The sequence below is a fragment of the Chelonia mydas genome, chromosome 2 (assembly GCF_015237465.2).
Source record: "Chelonia mydas isolate rCheMyd1 chromosome 2, rCheMyd1.pri.v2, whole genome shotgun sequence".
Taxonomy (NCBI): domain Eukaryota; kingdom Metazoa; phylum Chordata; order Testudines; family Cheloniidae; genus Chelonia; species Chelonia mydas.
The window spans coordinates 229,816,409-229,839,635 of NC_057850.1; the positions used below are offsets into that span (position 1 = coordinate 229,816,409).

Here is a 23,227-nt window from a genome sequence, read left to right on the forward strand (position 1 = left end):
AGAGCTGAGCTCACTAATAAGCTGATCTAAGGGTGTTAACCCTTAGACCTGGTTCAGGTACAGTGTTGCGGTGAAAAGACAATGCAGAAGGGGCAGTAGCAGAGAGGTTCCCCACTAGCCAGTGAAATCACTAAAGAGCTGAAATTACTGAGAACTAGACTAAGTGGTGGACTCTCAGAACACAACATCACAGCAAGAGTTGGCAGTTATGGTAGCAGCTGTGAGCAGTGGTAATGATGGTGCAAATGACAGTGGCAGTGACAAGCAGCAGCAGGGACAGTGATGGGCAGTGGCAGTGACAGCAGCAGAGACAGCAACAAATGCTGGCAGATGCATCACTCTTCAGGGTGGGAGGCGAACCCACGCAAACACATCCCTGGATTCTGGTGACATTGCTGACCCAGACAACAAACTGTGAGTGCGCTGCAGTGGAGGGAAAAAGGGAGTGGCATGTTAAAGAAACATTCCTCCCTTGGACTTTCACCCTGCAGGATGGGAAACCAAGAAAAAGGACACTGCCCAAGATACTGCGGGGCGGGTGTTTTACTTATTGTTTGCATACTTTCAAGTCATTGTTGCAGCATTTTCCCAAATTAGTGCTGTGTTTCCTTCTGTTAATAAAAGTTTTCTTTTGTTAAACACCGTCTCAGTACTTGCGAGTGGGGAAGTATTGCCTCTTAGAGGTGCCCAGGGGTGGTGTTTAGTTTTCCCAGATTACTGTTTGGAGGCTCGAGCTGGTTCTGTTTTGCACTGTTAAGAGGATCCCCTAGATATTGAATCTGGTCCTTGTTGCTGCCCTGCACCTGGCAGATGGATTACAGAAGTGTGCACTGTAGACACCCCCCACACCCACATATGCAGAGAAAAAGAGAAAAACAGAGAGAGACCAATGCATGAGGACCTTCTGGCTGAAGGATGCATCTACAGAAGCTAAAAGATTCAGTGTCAACATTGTGATCTCTGCTCTAACTACTTAGTACCATTCCAGCAGCACAAAACAGCTGGGAATCTGGCTTAAATGGCTACCTGAAAATTCTGTTTGCATACTGAAACTTCCCAGCTGGTGCAGGGGCATTGTTGCCAGCATAGTGGGCATTTTCAGGTGAAATGAGGTGTGCCTGGGGCACCTCTGTGGTCTAGCTTTTGCAACATGGAAAGCCAGGCCTAAGGCAGAGCAGTTCTCCCAAGTCTGAATACAGTCTCTTTTTCATCCTGGCTCAAATAAGCAGCTCTTTTAAGGAAAACACTTAAGGACATACTTAGCCTTAGTGAATTCAATGGGACTTAAGCATGTGCTTATGGGCTTTTATGAATTGAAGCATCTGTCAGGATTGATTGTTGTTGAGTATGCCTCTAACTTACTGGAAAACTGAACAGAATATCAGGCTTTTTCCCATAGGGAAGTCAAGACCAATTTGAGGACAAAGGGTATTAAGACAATTTTTGTTTTAACTGTCAATTCTTTGAGAGGACAGAAAGTAAAGAGAGGTTCTGTTTTTCAGATGAGGAAATTCAGGACCAGAGAGGTTAAAAGAAACAGATTAACCTGTCAGTGGGCAAAGCCAAAATTAGAAGTGAAGTATGCCTGGTTTCCAGGTCTGTACACATACCACTAGATGATGATGCCCGTTGAACCTGGCTGGGACCCATTTATATTTTATCCTGGGGTTCATGCAATCCTATGGTTGCAGGAATTCCTGCAAGCTGCACAGGTGCAAAACATAGAGAGAAAAGAGAAAACAGAGATAAATCCAGTTTATTGAGCTGCAGTACCTGCAAGGCAGGGTGGGAGCACATTTATGTGAGCCCTCTTCCTCAAGCTGATTTGTAGTTTCATCCCATGCAGACTTTCCCCCACCCCTTTTTTGACTTAATCTTCTCCAGGGATAGAATGGTTTCTCCATAAAGTCAGCTTCCACTCAGCCTTCTGGTTTTCCAGTTTTGGACTATGGATATTTTTGCTGTATTGGGCCCTACATTTAGAAGTTAACTCAGGAGGACACAATACTGGCCAGAGTAGCAGCCGTGTTAGTCTATATTCGCAAAAAGAAAAGGAGTACTTGTGGCACCGTTACTTTTTGCTTTAAATGACCATGCTCCACACTTCACAAATAGAACTAACACAAACTTTGAATTCTTACAGTGATTAGCAGTTAGTAAGTATGACCAAATGACAACAGCAAAATGAAAGAAAATGGAATTCGACAGACTTTCAATAATCAAAGAAACAAAGTGTTATAAAATATTTGCATACCTTTTAATATGTATTGTTAAAAAAACACTATTGCAACTGTGATTCAGGGTCTAATCCAGTGCCTGTTGAAGTCAAATGACAAAAATCTCACTGACTTCAATGAGAACTTGATCAGGCCCTTACACCTCATTTTACCTAAAATACGTGGGCCTGAGAGAGACGTCTTTTAGGAGACAGATTTTTAAAACTAGAACTCATCTATTGATAGTCTACAGGTACAAAAAGTACTTTATTTACCACCTGCACCTTACACTTGAACCAATCAGACATGCTGTATTACTATAAAAATACTGCTGTGGGGTGTTTGAGGTAGACACATCCAAAGACAATGATGACTAAGTGTTTGAAAGCTATTTTTAACTAAAAACTGATTGATCCTGCAGAGAGAAAAAAGGAGTTTCAGCAGATGATGTTAATAAATGCATATTTTGGTACATTCAGACTCCTGAGTGCTAATTCAAGTACTATTTACTTATGCACATATGAGTTACTGTATTCAAGGGAAAATAGATCATATTTTCACTGAATGCCAAAAAAGAGTTATTCATGAAGTCTTAAACACCATTATTGTTGTTAATATTATTATTTCTTATGTTCAGCTTCTGTGAATAGCTTCTTATACAAGGAAACTATTTTTGGGCAGCTGAATGCCAAAAATAGTTATCTGGCATTTTGCCCTTGTATTAAGCCCAATATCAGCCAATTAAGAAAATTAATTTTATTCATTTTAAAATTTAATTGTATGTACTATTATTCATAAAAATAAACAGCATTATAATAGTATTTTTCCTTTTTATTTCTGCCAAATTAAAAAGAAACATTTCACACAGTCACAAAGACCAGACTGTGCAGGGAACTAAACAATTGCAAGAAGCTGCTCTGTGTACTTCTGTGGTTTGGAAAAAGTGCCAAGTCGGAAGGAAAAGACATTCCCTGCATTTTCTAAAGCAAGATAAATACAGAAAAGAAATATAGATGAAAGATGGAACTGCTATCTATGGACTCTGCCAGATTCCTTGGCTTTTTGGCACACCTATTGAAGCTGGCAGACGGAGCCCGTAGCAATCTTTTCCATTAAAAGAAGCAGCATTTATTTTGGTCTAACATACTTTGTTTGTGCATTTTTAACCTTCAAAAATGTCTATTTAAATTTTTTTTAATGATTCCTTCTGCACAGTTGGCTGTAGCTCCACTTATTTGAAACGGCTCATTTATCACTAAAAGAGCTGCAGGGCACAGCTACTGTTGAACAGCTCCAACAAACCTACAGCTTAGTGGGACAAGCTTCTTTTTATAAAACTAAAAGTTGTTTAGAATGTGCCAAGAGAAGCTTTATGCCAGCCTCAAGGTTTGTTATCCAAATGTGACTAAATTAGAGGTCTCCTGAAGCACACAGTTCAGGCAAAGATAAGCTGATCTCCCTTGCTGCTGCTGTTTTTTCCCATCTAGGGTCAGACAGACTTTAACAGAGACTTTCTAGATATCGCAAACATCAGTAATGTGATAATTTTGAGAAATTAACTCCAGTCAAGGTCTACTTTACACTGAATCAAAACCTTTATGACCTCTGGCAATGATGCAGTAGCAAATTGCGGTAAAGGAATGCTTGATCTGAAGGCAGAGGCTGCTGTTTCCTTAATGGAGTTGGATCTTTAAGGAAAATGTTTCAACCTGGCTGCTTTTAAATAGAATGCACATTGCGGTGATTTACAGTTGTCAAGTTTCAGTAGTCCTTCCTAAACAAAACAAAATATGCAAGTAGAGGGGTTGGTTTATGGAGCCTCTTTTCTCTGAAATTCTCGAGTGCAATTTGATTGATATGTTTGCTGGCTTGTAAACAGCAAAGGAATTGGACAGACTTTCTGCAGCTGACAGACATGCAGCAATTTTGCCATCTAGTGCCTTATTTTTTGTCCAAGTACTGTAACAACTAATTTATAACAAGTAACAGCATCAGCTTGGTGTATGTGCCAGCCATGCACTGCACCTCCAGCCTAAACCATGGAGCCAACAATGACAATTACAAAAGTAGGTTCTTCCATATGTTAAGTTGAAAATAAAATTCTAAAGATACACACATTTGTAAAGAAATATGTGCTGTGTAGTTACATATATTTAAATTGAAATACTTTGCATCAATTTTAAAAATATCTTTTCTTAAACTATGGCTGATGGTGTAAAACAGTAGATTCTGTGCTGTCATGTTCTCACCAAAACACCCTAAAAACCCGATACATAAATAAAAGCCAAATGCTTTAGTATTTCAGATACTAAACTTCAAGCCCATACCAGCAGCTGGCAATAGTCATTTCTGGAATATTTGCAGTAGAAATTACAAATAATTATCTTCTATATTTTGTAATTTACCTCAGTTTACTTCACAAAGCGTGTTTTATGAAAGAAGGTCTTTAATATAAAAAATCTATCCAAAGCTGTCTGTAAGAATTTGTGGTCTTAGCAAACAATCCCCAGTTCTTCGAAAGCAGTGCATGATAAAAATGCAGAATATACTTTTTCAAGACAGTCGCAATATTAGTGTATCACAACGTGTCTAATATTAAATCTGCATGTCAAACTAATCTATATAGATCATGGTGAAATTTGCCACTTTTGTACGTTAGATTATTAAAATAGAATGGTAGGATCCATAGATATAAATCTTTCTCCCTTTAAAAATGGCAATATAACTCCAAAGTACACAACCAGTTATTTATATATTAATTCATAATAGCTTTTAGAAATTTCAGTCAACTGTAACTACATCTTTGACAAAACAATACAGGAAGACTGTAAATAAGATGCATCATGTCATTTTAAATTAAAATCTGATGAGGGAAAATGAAAGGGTCAGATTGGCTAATAAAAATTCCCAATTATGGTCTCTTCTGCCCTTTGATATGCATGCAAGTCCCACTGACTTCAATGTGAATTGCACAAGTGTATTTTTGGAATGAAGAAGTGGGTCTTATGACTAATCATTAAAGTTCAATACTTGACACAGTACTCCATGAATTATACTGATTGCAATCTTGGCTCAGAACTTGAATTTTCTTACTTAAGGGCAAGTCGTGTGGCTAATCTTCATGCCTCCAGGGTGTTACGGGTCCCAGATGTACAGGGACTGATGTGGTTCATCTGAGCATGAGAGTGGGAGGGAACAAGATTTTGGAAGCCTGCACAGGGTTTACATGATCTTTCCACACCATAAAACTTAGCTCTATGGCTATAGCTTAGTTTCCTACCCCAGCCATGTGTAACAGTAGTTTGAGGGAGGATTCGTGGGTCCACTATTATGAAGATTCACTGGTAACTGTCTCCCTCTTATCAGTGGAGCAAGGGCAAAAGAGAGGAGGCTTCTCCAGATCCGAGGCTTAAGAAGAAGACATGGAGCAGACATCAGTGCTGCTCAGTGGCATGTGTATAAGGATTCCTTTCCCATGAAAAACCTCATTGCCCAGCCAAATTACTTGGGCTGGGTGCCAGGAAAAGATCTACCTTTTAATTAAGAATATTGTTTTATACAAAACAATAAGACATCTTGTGCAATAACTGGAAGCTAAGAAGTGGATGGTACTTTTACACTGCTCATTTTACCAAATAGATCACTATGAATATTGTTACCCCCTTTCCCAGCATCCCCTTTCCCATTTGTTGTTCATCTCCATCGTTGTGTCTCATCATATGTTTAGATTGTAAGTTCTTTGCAGGCAGGAACCATCTTTTTATTATGTGTGTATACAACAGTGCCTGCCAAAATGAGTCCTTGATCCTTGATTGGGGCCTCTAATTGCTATCACAATACAAATGAATATGTAAATAAATGACAAATTAATTATTAACATATTACCATTTAGTTAAATTGACAATTTTATCACACAGCTAGCCTAAGATCAAATGATACCCTTTGGGAACATCAAGAGGTGTCTCATACCCTCCACAACATAGTAAACATGACTGTAAAAGTGATCTGATTGGATGGATATCCCTGACCGTTTTCGAATATTTTTATGATCAGCTGCTTGCAAGCTAAGAGATATTTTTATGTGAGAAGATCATCATCTTGTTTGCGGCTTTACAGTTTTGTTATCGAAGCTGCTTGTATTCTTATCACAAAGGGAATCAATCATCACTATGTCTGTATAATTCACAAATCATTACAATATTTTTAATCAATGAGATTCCTGTTTTCTAACATACCATACAGCTGCCAAAACCGTCATCTCCAATTGCGATAATGGAATATTTCACTTTCAAAGACACTATAAGGAGATTCCGTATTTTGATCTCTTAAAAAATATTTTATTTTCTAAAGAAATACCTGGACAAATTCAGTTAAACCTGTTAGGTTGTGAGTGATCCTTACCCAAGGAGAGGTCAATATGCTTGGGGATTTAAACATTATTTCAACAATCTTTTTTATGTAGTTTCTGGCAAAGGAAACAGGAAAAAAGCAAAAAGAAAAGAAAAAAGAAAATAGTCCAATGCCATATATAAATCCCAATGCAGCTCAGCCACGCCCCTCTTTGCTTGGGACACTAGCATCCAGGGAGGGGATAAGGGGTTAACACCTTAAATCACCTCTATCTGGAGTGACGCAGAGTATTTTGATTACAGTGGCAATGAAGGGAGGAGTAAATATTTAAAGAGTAAGAACAAGAGACATTTTATTTTGGAAAAAGATAAAAGAGAGAAGAGTATTTTTTTTCTGTGGATGCTGATATTTTGCTGTCATTGATTGGAGGGACTTCATATGTTAAAGGAGGGGCTTATGTTTTGGTTCTGAGGAAAGGAGGTTGATATAATATCTTTACGGGACTATTTAATCTGTTGTTGATTCCCCAGGTCCAACCTTAGTAGCAGGCAGGTACAGTAATCCCCCTTTTCCCACAGAGATGAGTTCTCTGCTAGTGCTAGATTAGGATTCATTAGGACCAGACTGTGACACTTTTATTTATGCTGAGTAGTAATTTACAACATAAATAGTCCCACTGAAGACAATGGGAAGACTTGTAAAGTAAATTACTCAATATGAGTTAGGGCATCACTGTCTGGCCCTAGGTTGGTAATTATGGGAAGGGTTTAATATGCATCCACTCTTATTGGAGTCACAGAGTTAACTTGAACAACAATCAGGGACAGCTAGTTTTACTTATTTATTCATAAATTAAAAAAACACACCTTTAAAATGATTTGGAATCAACTAGTTATTCAGTAGCTAACCTATGTAACCATGTGATCTTATTGTTATTCTTGTACTCCCTCCCACTTTTCCTCCTACTGTTTGCTATACCCATTGTTACAACTTGCTTCAGATTACATTGCAAGCTTTTGGGGGAAGGGATCATGTCTTCCCATGTATTTGTACAGTGCTAGCACCATGGGATCCAGATCCTCATTGAGGCCTTTGGGCACTAGCACACCTGTGAGTGTGACGGGTTCGATCACAGAGACCCCCTTGGGACTGTCACCTGATGTGCTGAGACTACCTCTAAGCCCATTTTCTCTGCCAGTTTGGGCCTCCAGAACCCTGCCTTGTTGAGCCAGACATGCAAGCTTGCTGCAACACAGACCCAGGGCCTGAACCATACCTCCAAAGCTGCAGACTTAACTGAAAACAGCTTAAGAAGTGCTCCTGTTTCCAGCACCCAGACACCCAGCTCCCAATGGGATCCAAACCCCAAATAAATCTGTTTTACTCTGTATAAAGCGTATACAGGGTAAACTCATAAAGTGTCCGCCCTCTGTAACACTGATAGAGAGATATGCACAGCTGTTTGCTCCCCCAGGTATTAATCACTTACTCTGGGTTAATTAATAAACAAAAGTGAGTTTATTAAGTATAAAAAGTAGGATTTAAGTGGTTTCAAGTAACAACAGACAGAACAAAGTAAGTTACCAAGCAAAATAAAACAAAACATGCAAGTCTAAGCCTAATACATTAAGAAACTGAATACAGGTAAACCTCACCCTTAGAGATGTTCCAATAAGCTTTTTTCACAGACTAGACTCCTTCCTAGTCTGGGCCCAAGCCTTTCCCCGGGTACAGACCTTGTTAGTTCCAGCAGGCATCTTAGGTGAAAAGCAGGGGATTCCACATGACTGGGACCCCCTTTGTTCTGTTCCACCCCCTTTAATAGCTGTGGCACAAGGCGGGAATCCTTTGTCTCTCTCTGGGTTCCCGCCCCTCCTTCTAAATGGAAAAGCACCAGGTTAAAGATGGATTCCAGTTCAGATGACATGATCACATGTCCTGTGAGACTTCATTACCCACTCACTGGCACACACGTATACAGCAAGTTTTACAAGTAAACAGAGCTATTTACAACCAATTGTCCTGTTTAATGGGAGCCATCAAGATTCCAAAGCACCATTAATGGCCCACGCTTTGCATAATTACAGTAGGACCTCAGAGTTATATTTCATATTCCTAGTTTCAGATACAAAAATGATACATTCATACAAATAGGATGACCACACTCAGTAGATTATAAGCTTTGTAATGATACCTTACAAGACACCTTTTGCATAAAGCATATTCCTGTTACATCATATCCACACTTATAAACATATTTTTATAAAAATATGGAGTGCAACATCACAGTGAGATTCTGTGCTGAACCTCTAAGAGCACTAACACAGAACTGACAGCCAAGGGGGAGGGAACAGGGAAGCTAAAGTGCCTTTAAGTCAGCTTTGCACCCTCCTGATCCTGGGCTGTTTTGGAGGGTGGAGAAACACCTAGCATAATTTAGATGGCCCTGGAGCCATCTAAGCTACATATACCATCCAGGTCTACCTTATGCGTCATAGTTCTACTTGAAATCTATGCAGCACTGCTTGCTGAGGCCCAGCCACTGACACAGCCATCACCCTGCAAGTCCCCTAGAGCAGAATTTATAAGGAAGTCCTCAGGAGGCAGTCTGATGGCTGTCCCCACAGTGTCTGTATTCGGGAAATCCTCCCTTAACAGAATAAAGGGTTTTTCATAGATTCAAAGGCCAGAAGGGACCATTGTGATCATCTAATCCGACCTCCTGCATGACACAAGCCATAGGACTTCCCTGCGTTAATTTCCATTCAAACCAGAGCAGATTTTTTAGAAAACATCCAGTCTTGATTTAAACATTTCCAGCGATAAAGAATTCACCATAACCCTGGGTAAATTGTTTCAGTACTTAATTACTCTCACTGCTTAAAATGTGTGCCTTATTTCTAATCTATATTTATCTGGCTTCAACTTCCAGCCACCAGATCCTGTTACACCTTTATCTGCTAGATTGAAGAGACATCTGTTATCCAGTGTCTGTTCCCCATGTAGGTACTTCTAAACTGTGATCAAATCACCCTAACCTTCTCTTAAAATACAAAGATTGAGCTCCTTGAGTCTTTCATTAAAAGGCAGGTTGTCCGAGCCTTTAATTATTCTTGTGACTCTTCTCTGAACCTTCTTCAATCTTTCAATATCCTTCCTGGATTGTGAACACCAGAACTGGATACAATATTTCAGCAGCAGTCGTACCAGGCCAAATACAGAGGTAATATAATCTGTCTACACTTACTCAATATTCCTCATTTTATATATCCAAGGATCACAATAGCCTTTTTGGCCACAGTATCACACTAGGAGTCATGTTCAGTTGATTATCTACCACAACCCTCACATATTTTTCAATCACTGCTTCTCAAGGCAGCATCCCCCACCATGTAAGTATGGCCTGCATATGGGACTCAATTAATAAAATATTAAAAGAGGGTGATATAATTAATGCCAATCAACATGGAGATTTGTGGAAAACAGATCTTCTCTAACTTGATGTCTTATTTTTGATGAGATTACAAATTTGGTTGATAAAGATAATAGCATTGATGTAATATACTTAGACTTCTGTAAGGCATTTGATTTGGTACTGCATGGTATTTTAGTTAAGAAACTAGAACAATACAAAGTCAACATGGCACACATTAAATGCATTAAATCTGGCTCACTGATAGGTCTCAAAATGTAATTGCAAATGGGAAACCATCATAGAACAGGTTTGTTTCTACTGGGGTCTTGCAGAGATTGGTTCTTGGCCCTCTGCTATTTAAGATTTTTATCAGTAAACTGGAAAAAACATAAAATTATTACTGATAAAGTTTACAGGTGACACAAAGATTGGGGGTGTGGTAAACAATGAAGAAGACAGATCACTGATATAAAATTATTTGTATTGCTACGTAAAAGAATAAATGGACACAAATATAACGTCAAGAATTATAACATTCAAAAACCAGTTGGAGAACACTTCAATCTCTTTGGTCACTCGATTACAGACCTAAAAGTGGCAATTCTTCAACAAAAAACCTTCAGAAACAGACTCCAGTGAGAGACTGCTGAATTGGAATTAATTTGCAAACTGGATACAATTAACTTAGGCTTGACTAAAGACTGGGAGTGGATGTGTCATTACACAAAGTAAAACTATTTCCCCTTGTTTATTTCCCCCCACTACTGTTCCTCAGACATGCTTGTCAAGTGCTGGAAATGGCCCACCTTGATCATCACTACAAAAGGTTCCCCCCCACCCCGCTCTCCTGCTGGTAATAGCTCACCTTACCTGATCACTCTCGTTACAGCGTGTAAGGTAACACCCATTTTTTCATGTTCTCTATGTATATAAATCTCCCCACTGTATTTTCCACTGAATGCATCCAATGAAGTGAGCTGTAGCTCACGAAAGCTTATGCTCAAATAAATTTGTTAGTCTCTAAGGTGCCACAAGTACTCCTTTTCTTTTTGCGGATACAGACTAACACGGCTGCTACTCTAAAAGAAAACAATGTATGTTTAAATATGACCAAATGTACAGTTACACATATAGGAACAAAGAATGAAGGCCATACTTTCAGGATGGGGGACTTATAACTTATTATTATACTTATAACTTATAACTTATTATTGTTTTGCCTGGGATCGATATCAGGCTTACAGTCCTTTAATTACCCAGCTCATCCCATTTACTCTTTTTAAAAATTAGCATAACATTAGCTTTCTTTTCATCCTCTGGAACATCCCACAGTTCCAAGTCTTATTGAAAAATCAACAATAAAGCTCCAGAGAGCTCCTTAGTCAGCTCTTTTATAACTACTGGAAGCAAGTTATCTTGATCTGCTGAATTAAAAATGCCTAACTTTAGTAGCTGCTGTTTAACATGTTCCTAAGTTAATGTTGGATGGGAAAGTATTTCATTATATGATTTGAATTAGGGCTGTTGATTAATTGCAATTAACAGACGTGATTAACTCAAAAAAATTAATTGTGATTAAAAAAATTAATCATGATTAATTGCTGTTTTAATCGCACTGTTAAACAATATAATACCAATTGAAATTTATTACATATTTTGGATGTTTTTCTACATTTTCAAATATATGGATTTCAATTACAACACCGAATACAAAGTGTACAGTGCTCACTTTATATTATTTTTATTACAGATATTTACACTGTAAAAATTATTAAAAGAAATAGTATTTTTCAATTCACCTTATACAAGTACTGTAGTGCAATCTCTTTATTGTGAAAGGGCAACTCGCAAATGTAGAGTTTTTTTTGTTACATAACTGTACTCAAAAACAAAACAATGTAAAACTTTAGAGCCTGCAAGTCCACTCAGTCTTACTTCTTGTACAGCCAATTGCTAAGAGAAACAAGTTTGTTTACATTTACTGGAGATAATGATAAGATAGAGGTCAAAAAAATCATGACAGGTGAGGAGAAAGCAAATAAAGAAGTGTTATTTACTCCTTCTGATAACACAAGAACTAGGGGTCACCAAATGAAATTAATAGGCAGCAGGTTTAAAACAAACAAAAGGAAGTATTTTTTCAAACAACGCACAGTCAACCCATGGAACTCTTTGCCAGAGGATGTTGTGAAGGCCAAGATTATAACACAGTTCAAAAAAGAACAAAACAAATTCATGGAAGATAGGTCCATCAATGGCTATTAGCCAGGATGGACAGGGATAGAGTCCCTAGCCTCTGTTTGCCAGAAGCTGGGAATTAGCGACAGGGAATGATCACTTGATGATTACCTGTTCATTCCCTCTGCGGCACCTGGCATTGGCCACTGTCAAAAGACAGGATACTGGGTTAGATGGATCTTTGGTCTGACCCACTATGGCCATTCTTATGTTCTTAATGCTGCCTGCTTCTTATTTAGAATGTCACCTGCAAGTGAAAACAGACGTTCACATGGCATTTTTGTAGCTGGCATTGCAAGCTATTTACATGCCAGATATGCTAAACATTCATATGCCCCTTCATGCTTTGGCCACCATTCCAGAGAACATGCTTCTATGCTGATGACACTCATTAAAAAAATAATGCCTTCATTAAATTTGTGACTGAACTCTTTGGGGGAGAATTGTATGTCTCCTACTCTGTGTTTTACCCACATGCTGCCATATATTTCATGTTATAGCAGTCTTGGATGATGACCCAGCATGTTGTTCATTTTAAGAACACTTTCACTGCAGATTTGACAAAATGCAAAGAAGGTACCAATGTGAGATTTCTAAAGATAGCTATAGCACCTGACCCAAGATTTAAGAAACTGAAGTGTCTTCCAAAATCTGAGAAGGACGGGGTGTGGAGCACGCTATCAGAAGTCTTAAGAGAGCAACACTCCGATGCGAAACTGTAGAACCTGAACCACCAAAAAATAAAATCAACCTTTTGCTGGTGACATCTGATTCAGATAATGAAAATGAACATGCGTTGGTCTGCACCGCTTTGGATCGTTATCGAGCAGAACCCATCATCAGCATGGACGCATGTCCTCTATAATGGTGGCTGAAGCATGAAGGGACATATGAATCTAGCGCATCTGGCAAGTAAATATCATGCCACGCCAGCTACAACAGTGCCATGCGAACGCCTGTTCTCACTTTTAGGTGACACTGTAAACAAGAAGTGGGCAGCATTAACTCCTACAAATGTAAACAAACTTGTTTGTCTGAGTGATTGGCTCAACAAGAAGTAGGACTGAGTGGACTTGTAGGCTCTAAAGTTTTACGTTGTTTTATTTTTGAATGCAGTTATTTTTTGTACATAACTCTACATTTGTAAGTTCAACTTTCATGATAAAGAGATTGCACTACAGTACTTGTATTAGGTGAATTAAAATACTATTTCTTTTATTTTTACAGTGCAAATATTTATAATAAAAAATAAATATAAAGCGAGCACTGTACACTTCGTATTCCGTGTTGTAATTGACATCAATATATTTGAAAATGTGGAAAACATCCACAAATATTTATATAAATGGTGTTCTATTATTGTTTAACAGTGTGATTTATCGCACAATTAATCATGATTAATTTTTTAATCACGTGATTAATCACAATTTTTGTAATCGCTTGACAGCCCTAATTTGAATATATCATCCAGCATTTTCTCAAATAGAGAACAGAAATATTTATTGAATATGTCTGCTTTTCTGCATTGTTATTGAGAATTCTACCATTTCCATCTAGTAGTGGACCAATATTATTATTGGGATTCTTTTTATTCCTAATATAATTTAAAAACTCCTTCTTGTTGTTTTTAAAACTCTGCTGGCCATAGATTTCTCCTTATGACCTCTAGCGTCTCTTATCAATATTCTACAATTCCTGGCTTCTGATTTATATTCACAGTTAGCAACTTCCCTTTTTCCCTTTGTTTTCCCAAATACAGGGGGTCCCCTGTATACATTGGGGTTGCGTTCGTGAAAAGGACGATGGATACCAAAACAACGTATACCAGGGAATTTTCCCCCAAAAGAAATAATGGAATGGGGGGTGGGGGGATGCATTCACAACTTCACCACACTTGCCTATGACAATGCTCTTTTTGCCTAAATAGTGTACCTTTTTACAATGACAGGTTATACAGTATACATTTATACATAAAACATTGACTAAAATAATGTAGAACCCTACTAACACCATTCAAACTCAAAGAACATTTTAATACAGTAAATACAGTACAGTAATACAGTATAAAACAGTGTCAATTACGCTAAACTTAGGTAGGGGTGGTGGCTGGGTTTTCTTGGGCTGGCTTTCCTGTGGCTGGCTTTTTGGTTGCAGAAGTCTTAAAAAAGGATTTTATCAACCTCTGCTCTCCTGCACTAATCTTTGAACGATAGATCTCCCTGTAGCAAGCCACTGCATCATTGAGAGCCCTGAAGACTTTGGCAGACGGTTCACGAAAAGGATCAATGATCTGTATGATTTCCGTCATCTCATCCAACAATCCAAAGAAACGGGAGAGATTCTTTGTCATCAGACTCCTGGCTTCCTGCCCTACGTCATCGTAGTCTTTGCTTTCTTTGGATATCCGTTGTTAGTCCAGCTCAATCAGTTCCTCATTTGTCAGTTGCTCAGCATGAGACTACAACAACTCCTGTACATCCTCCTCCTCCACCTCCTCGAAGCGATATTCTTAGCCAACTCAACAATTTCTTGCTCAAGAGGAGGAACGGCATCAAATCCGACTAAGCTGTGGACAGCATCTGGCCATGCATGACGTCAAATGCCATTCATACATTGCGAAGTGACCTCTTCCCCCAATGCGTCAATGTTTTCCACGCCGTTCAAGATGTTGTAGAACTTCCAAAACTCCTTTACACTAGGCTTTCCTTCACCTGCCATCTCCTTAATCAGCATGGAGAACATCCTTCATAGGTAATAAGCCTTGAACATGGCTGGTGGAGGCAAGTACAGTACTGTACTGTACAATATGGGAATGTGTTGCAAATCACGTCCGGCCCGATCCATGCAAATGACGGATATGCGGATCAGGACCAATGTAAATTGGAACATCTTCCCCTATTGATGAGTGACGGATATCCGAAACAACGGATATGGGGAAGATGTATACCGGGGGCCCCCTGTATATATATAATTTTTGATAGCTCCTTTATTTCCCCCTCTAAGCCAGATTGGTTTTTTCACCAGTGTAGCCTTCTTTCTGAATTTTGGGATTGTGGCTTTTGGTTATCTAGTAAAATGTTCTTAAACAGTTCACAATTATCATTTATATTTTTCTGTTGCATTTTTTCCCCAGCTGATTTGGCCCATAACAGTTTTCATCTTTATGAAAGTGGCTCTTTTAAAGGGACCAAGTATATATTATTGGTTTGAACTTTATTCTGTTTGGACATAAATGTAATTAAACCATGATCACTTGCACCTAAGCAACCACAAATTTTTACTTCTGGAATCAATTCCTTTTTATCAGTCAAGATGAGGTTTAATACAGAATTCCCCCATGTTGTATACAATACTTTTTGAGTTAGGAAATTATCATCTATTTTTAGAAATTCTGAGGACATTTTAGTACTGGCAGCATGAAACCTTCAGCATATATCACTCAGATTGAAGTCCCCCATGATAATGGAGGTTTTTTCCCTCACATTATAGTTAGATAGGTGCTGAAGGAATCAGTCATCCTGTTCTCATGTGATTTAGCGATCTGTAGCAGACACCAACTAGAATACCATCTTGTGCTTTAACCGTTAGAACACTGATCCATAAACATTCAAGATCATGTTCTTAATTGTCAGTGACTTGGAAACAGGTGACTTGTTGACAGAGAATGTTACTCTCCCATTCTTTTTGCCCACTCAATCCTTCCTAAATATGTTATAATTAAGGCTAAGATTTAGTCATGGGTTTTTTTAGTAAAAGTCATGGACAGGTCACGGGCAATAAACAAAAATTCACAGCCTGTGACCTATCCATGACTTTTACTAAAAATACTCCTGACTAAATCTTAGCTGCTCCTGGAGTCCCAGGGTGCTGCTGCTCTGGGTGGCCCCGGGGCACTGCTGCTCTGGGGGTTCCAGGGGGCCAACAGCTGGCCCCTGCTCCAGCGGTGGGGGCTAACTGCCCCCAGCAGTCTGCTGCTCCAAGGCTCCCAGGGACCTCTGCTCCAACAGCTTCTGGGACAGCCCTCAGGATTGCAGCTGCTCAGGGACTGCTGATCTGGGGCCACCCCCTGGACCACTGCTGTTCTTGCGGCCCCTGGGGCCAGCTGCTCCAGGCCACCCCAACAGTGGCTGGTGTGGCTGGCCCCGGGGCCACTGCAGCAGTGGCTGACCCAGGGCCACCCCAGCAGCGGCCAGTGAGGCTGGCCCTGGGGCCACTCCATTGCAGCTGCAGAAGTCATGGAGGTCCCAGAAAGTCACAGCATCCATGACTTCTGTGACAGACTCGCAGCCTTAGTTATAATCACTGATTTTCGCATTTCAATCATGCAAATCTTCCCACCAGGTTTCAATACTATCGGCTCGGTTGAATTTATGCTCATAAATGAACTATTCCAATTCCTCTTGTTTATTATCCAGGTTCCAAGCATTGGTATATAGCCAATTATACGAATTTCTTCTCTTCATGTCCTATGGTGTCTTCATTAATTTTGTTCTCAACATCTTGATTTCGTGCTAAATCATGCTCATTTGTTCCCTCATTTCACCCTCCCTTTTTGTTGTTAGTTAAATACTCTCTTGACTAGTCTAGCCAGCCTGTGCCCTAGACGATTGGTTCCCTTTCTACTGAGATGGAGGCCATCCACACTACACAGCCCTTCTACCCATAGAAGGTATACAAATGTTCCACAACACCAAAGCCCTTACATTACTTACTTAGTCAGTGTTCACTTCCAGAAGCTTCTGCCTTCTGTCTTTCTTCAGGAACGAGGCAGGAAGTATCTCAGAGGTGATCACTTGGACATTCTTTTCCTTCAGCACCCTTCTAAGTTCCTTGAAGTCATCTGTAATCTGTAAAATGTCATGTGAAGCCATGTCATTAGTGTTGATATGCACTATCATCAGTGGATTATTATTTGCCAACTTCAGAAACCGATCCAATCTTAGAGTTACATCTCGTTTCTTGGCTCCAGGAAGAGTGTACACCAACCATCCTGTTGTCCACCTGTCCTTTGCAGAATGTTCTTTCCATTCTTCTTAGTACAGAATCCCCAACAAGGATCATCTGTTTTCCTCTTTTCTGGGCATGCTTGATTGTCTTGTAGGTTGGACTGAGAATCCATCCACAGTTATGTCCTGTACACCTCTCCATTCCATTTGACCAGCTGGATCTTCAGAGATATTTTCTTCAGTTTCCATGCCAAGAACATGATAATGATAGGATTCTTCTAGCTGTGTGGAATTCTTTCTGGTCCTCTTCTCTCTGGTGGTCACAGCCTACCCATCCACATCTGCCTCCAGCCATGTAGAATGCCACCCGGTTCTCCTGCCTCTGGTGATTATAAACTACCAAGCCTCCTCTCTGGTTTGATTTCTGGCTTGAGGAAGGAAAAAACACATGGCAAAGCCATTGCAGGTCACAACCACTGTTCCATCACTGGCCATCATGGTACTGAGTGTAGAAATGTACACAGAATGAAAACCTTACACATTCCCTCTATAAACTCCCTCTGAAATTCCACTGATTGCTCCTGTTCTCCTACTCAGGAGTTAGCCAGGCAAATGACTTATATACCAGGCCTTGCTGTTCAGCTCCACTCCCTCATTAACATGAAGGAATTACCCTCTGGGACTGATCAAACACTGGAGCTGATCAAGGACCCAAGGGTCCCAGCCACATAGCCCTCCCCTCACTAAGACACAAACAGACCTGATTCACCCAAACTGTTCAGGGGCCCACAGTCAAGACACATGACTTTCCCAGAAAATAAATGAACAGACAGATAGACCAAACAAGACAAACACCTACAAGATCTCTATCAAGCATTCTTACAACTATAATACCTACCTGCTGAAGTGAGGAAACAGATTGATAGAGCCAGAAGAGTACCCAGAAGTCACCTACTACAGGACAGGCCCAACAAAGAAAATAACAGAACGCCACTAGCCATCACCTTCAGCCCCCAACTAATACCTCTCCAGCGCATCAAGGATCTACAACCTATCCTGAAGGATGACCCATCACTCTCACAGATCTTGGGAGACAGGACAGTCCTTGCTTACAGACAGCCCCCCAACCTGAAGCAAATACTCACCAGCAACCACACAACAGAACCACTAACCCAGGAACCTATCCTTGCAACAAAGCCCATTGCCAACTGTGTCCACATATCTATTCAGGGGACACCATCATAGGGCCTAATCACATCAGCCACACTATCAGAGGCTCATTCACCTGCACATCTACCAATGTGATATATGCCATCATGTGCCAGCAATGCCCCTCTGCCATGTACATTGGTCAAACTGGACAGTCTCTACGTAACAGAATAAATGGACACAAATCAGACATCAAGAATTATAACATTCAAAAACCAGTTGGAGAACACTTCAATCTCTTTGGTCACTCGATTACAGATCTAAAAGTTGCAATTCTTCAACAAAAAAACTTCAAAAACAGACTCCAATGAGAGACTGCTGAATTGGAATTAATTTGCAAACTGGATACAATTAACTTAGGCTTGAATAGAGACTGGGAACGGATGGGTCATTACACAAAGTAAAACTATTTCCCCATGTTTATTTCTCCCCCTCCACCCCCCACTGTTCCTCAGACGTTCTTGTCAAGTGCTGGAAATGGCCCACCTTGATTATCACTACAAAAGGTTCCCCCCCACCCCTCCCCCCGCTCTCCTGCTGGTAATAGCTCACCTTAAGCGATCACTCTCGTTATAGTGTGTATGGTAACACCCATTGTTTCATGTTCTCTATGTATATAAATCTCCCCACGGTATTTTCCACTGAATGCATCCGATGAAGTGAGCTGTAGCTCATGAAAGCTTATGCTCAAATAAAATTGTTAGTCTCTAAGGTGCCACAAGTACTCCTTTTCTTTTTGCGAATACAGACTAACACGGTTGCTACTCTGAAACCCTCACCAAGTCCCTTTACCTCCAAGAACAGGATGTGCAGCTACTCTCTCTGAAACTCCATTTGCCACTGCTGTTTGCCCTTTTGCACCACTCTGGCTCTTTTATGCATCATGAAGGGGAGCAGGTCTCAAGTTTTCACCCATAGTTAATAACAAAAATTACTTTGGATTGGGAATTTTAGAGGATGGGTGATATTTTGGGGGCGGAGGGGAGGAGGGTCTTTTAAAAAGCACTGAGGTAAGGCAATGCAATATGCTTCTCAGGAAACAGTGGTAATTTTCAATTTGATGGGAAAGAAATATTTTAGTGTATGTTGGCATGCCTCACCCTAATTCAGATACAAGTTTATTGCCTACAGGGAGTTGAACAGAAGTTTCACACTATCTAGATGAGTAGTTACTGCACAGCAAGCAGGGGTGTAAATGTACCTTGCAGTAGTCTGCCACATAGTGTCTGTGTGGATCCTTTTGCTGCATTAGGAAACTTCTAGTGTGTGGCAGCAGAGTCCACACAGATAATTAGTATGCAGCAGGCCAGTACAAAGTCAATTTGCAACCCAGCTTGCCAAACATTAACAGTTTATTTAGATACGCCATAGGTTTCGCTCCATTTCTCAACATCCTTCCTTGAGCCATGCATTAAAACAATTGACACCATGGATTCTCTTTATATTAACTGGACTCACATTAAGGCTTTGTCAGAGCTCAGGACTTCAAGGAAGAAGCCTTTAATAATACCTCAGTTCATAAGTTATAAACTTTCAAAATACTGTTTTAAAAATAATTGGATAATTAAAGCCCAGAAATGATTACTTGTGAAGAAGTTTTTTGGTATGTTTAGACATATGTAATTATTTCATATTCTTCAGAATATATGTCTGCAATTAAACACTGCTATGATTACTCACTTGAATGTAAATGGAAATTAACACATGGAGAATTTAAATGTTGTATTTTATGCAGGTGTTTAATAAAATTAAGGAATTTAGCTTAACTAGTTAATTTGTAGCTTTTAAAACTAACCATGGAGCGCATTGAAGGCAGTCACACACATATTTGATGCTAGACAAAATTATATTAAAAACTTGCTTCTTTGAATTTTAAAATATTAATTGGAATTGTTCCGCAGGATTTCACTTAGAACAATTGGATCACCTCTCCCCCTCAAGAATACTTGTTTTTGTATACTATTTTTTTGAAATTTGGGACAGTGGTTTGGGATGGTTTTAAAACTATTCAAACTGTCATGACCATTGTTAGCTCAAAGGTTCCAGCCATGCATAAGGTAAGAATGCCTAACAATAATGCCAGACTTCAGACCTTAAACTACAATGCTGCTTAAATGTTTAATTTTACATTGTAGTTTAAGGTCTGAAGTCTCACCCTTCCAGACTCCCTATCCCAGTCCCCCCGCCAACCCCACTACCAGTCTCCCCCTATCATTCCCTGTTTCTTTGAACAGCTATTCCCAGTCCCTCCTCACTGCAACTCCCTAGCACCTTGCCCCATTCTCCTTGTCCAGCCCATCCCAGTTCCCTCACACATTGCTCAATTTCTCTCTCTCCCCGCTCCCAGACTCCAGCTACCTGACCTCTTGCCCAAATTCCCCATCCCCAGAAGGATGGGGAATGTGGGCATCTGGCATGGAAAATTTCAGCCCAAATGGTTAAAGTTTGGCAAAGTTATAGGCAACTGAAAATAGGATCTTATAATGGGAAATGTTGGGCAAATTTACCAGCCAAGCCAGAAGCTCCTATAGCTAGAACTGAAAGTTAAAAATGAACCTAGATCCAGGTGAAATCTTAATAAAATAAAAGTGCTTTATCATCACCCTATACAGCTTGAAGTGTGCTACAAGCTTTACAGATTAAAAGGAATGCAGGGTCCTTCTTCTAACTAAGAAACTTGCAATCAAATTTTAGACATGATACAATGAGTGAGAACAACAAACTGCAGTTGGGCAATAAACAGGAAAAGGATGCTGGGAATCTGGTCAGGGGTCCAGACTAGAAAGGGTGGATAAGCAGCAACAGAAGGCATCAGAAATGAAGAGACAACCCTGAATTCTCTCTATCCATACAGCACAGTTGCAAGATGGGCTGTGATGGTAGTATAAAGCTTCCCCACACCACGTTACCAATATACCTCATTTATGACCTACAGGGACTACATACTTGGGGCAAGAGAATAGTTCAAACTTGAGTCACTTCTAGGTTGACCATATTTCCCTATACTGAATACAAGACACCTGGTAAAATTACTCGTGTTCAAGTGAGTTCAACGGCAATCCATCAGAACTATGCAGTACAAACGTTCAAATTAATATCAACTTGACAGAGCCCGTGTTAAAAAGAAATACTGCGTAGTTGGATTCTTTTTATTTACCTTCTTATCTTTACTGCTTTAGGGTTCACACGAGGAGAGGTAACACACACACACTCCCATATACCTCTCTCAAATGGAGGTGTGTGACCGACTGACCGGACCTTCCCTGCCTGGTGCTCTCTGCCCTCCATGGCTGACTGGGTCCCTGAGATGGACCCGCCTCTCCTGATTCCTGGTGCTGTGTCTTCCTGAGGCAACAAGTCAAGAGGGGGAGCATGCAGGGTCACATGCCCCCTTCCCCAGATTTCTGCCAGGGTTCACACCAGAGGGTGGCCAGCAGCAGCCTTTCGGCACTGTGTGGGAGGGAAGGGATGGGAGCTGCTTCCAGCCGCAGGAGAAGAAGGGGCCGGGGAAGGGATGACCTGGCCCGTGTCTTTGCAGAGCTCATCTCTTACCCCTCCCTCTCCTCCCCCCCCCCCGCCCCGTGGCTGGAAGCAACTTGTCCCTTCCTGCCTGCACAGTCTCGAAAGGCAGCTAACACCTCCATGCTACTGCTGGCCCCTGATATAACCCAGCAGGGGAGAGTGCCTAGTGGACGGAGCAGCCCCACACTCCCTGGGGGAAGAACAAAGGGTGGTGGTGGTGAAGAGGGTTCTAAGCCTTGGCCCAGGGGACTGCTGTGGAGCCTGCTGGGTCAGGGTTTGATCAGGCTGGAAATCACTTCCTCCCCCACCATTCCAGAGCTTAGCTGAGGGATGGAGAGGCTTCCCCGTGCCAGTGCTGTGCGGGGCTTTGGCACACGCAGGGCTTGGCTCCTCCTGGCCAGTGCCCCAGGCCAGAGAGTCTTGGCCTTTCCCAGGGCACCGGCCCAGCCATAGGCTGTGGGGGAAGGAAGGAGCCTACTGGTCAGGCTGTTGGTGAGCTGAGCACTCTGACCAGGGGCTGGTTCTCCGCACAGTGCTGGGAGTGGGATGCACCCCACTGGGGGGAATATGAAGAAGCAGCAGGGCTCGGGGGCAGTGAAGGGGCAAAGCAGGGAGAGGACAGTGAGAGGGGGAGCACGTAAAGGGCTGACGGGTGTGCACCAGAGGCGACACATAACCAGCTTCCGCCTGGTGCCTGCCCACACTCACCAGACACCACAGCTCGCAGCACACAGCCAGTGCTGGCGGAAATGGGATGGGGGGCGGAGCCCTGCTGGCCGAGAGTTTGCATGTAGCGGGGGCTGCACTGACAGACCAGCAGGGAGAGTGGCCGGCCCGCATGCTACAGTTTTGTCTCGCCACCCACCCTCATCATCGGCCACCGGATCCTCCCACTCACCGCTAGTGGGCAGACGGCTGGTCAGCAGGAATCTGGCCAGCACGAGGTCTTGCCAGTACTGAGTGGGGGAGGGGGGAGACAGAAAATATGGGATAATTTGCCCCTTTTTAAGAAAAAATCGGGACACCTGCAGGAGGGCTTAAATACAGGACTGTCTCTTTAAAAAGGGACATCTGGTCACCTCAGTTCAAATCTTGACCTCTTAACCAATTCATGCAATGAAAGCATTATCATTAACACAAATACAAGATATGACTTTAAAACTCACAATAATATTGCACCATAAAGCATCCCTTTTACTTCCAGCACATTTATTATGGATGCTAAAGTAAAAAGAGGAATTCTAAATAGTAAAGCCCTTAAGAAAATTTATCATAATTGGCTTAACAGAATTCCCATACCCCCTCCCCACATCTCAAACACCATAATCCTG

General features: G+C 41.0%; 1 protein-coding gene across 1 annotated transcript in view; it reads right to left on the reverse strand.

Annotated features, from left to right (window-relative positions):
• ODAD2 (outer dynein arm docking complex subunit 2) overlaps nt 1–23,227 on the reverse strand; it is a 191,105-nt gene that overhangs the window by 20,378 nt on the left and 147,500 nt on the right. The gene's annotated exons all lie outside the window — the stretch shown is intronic.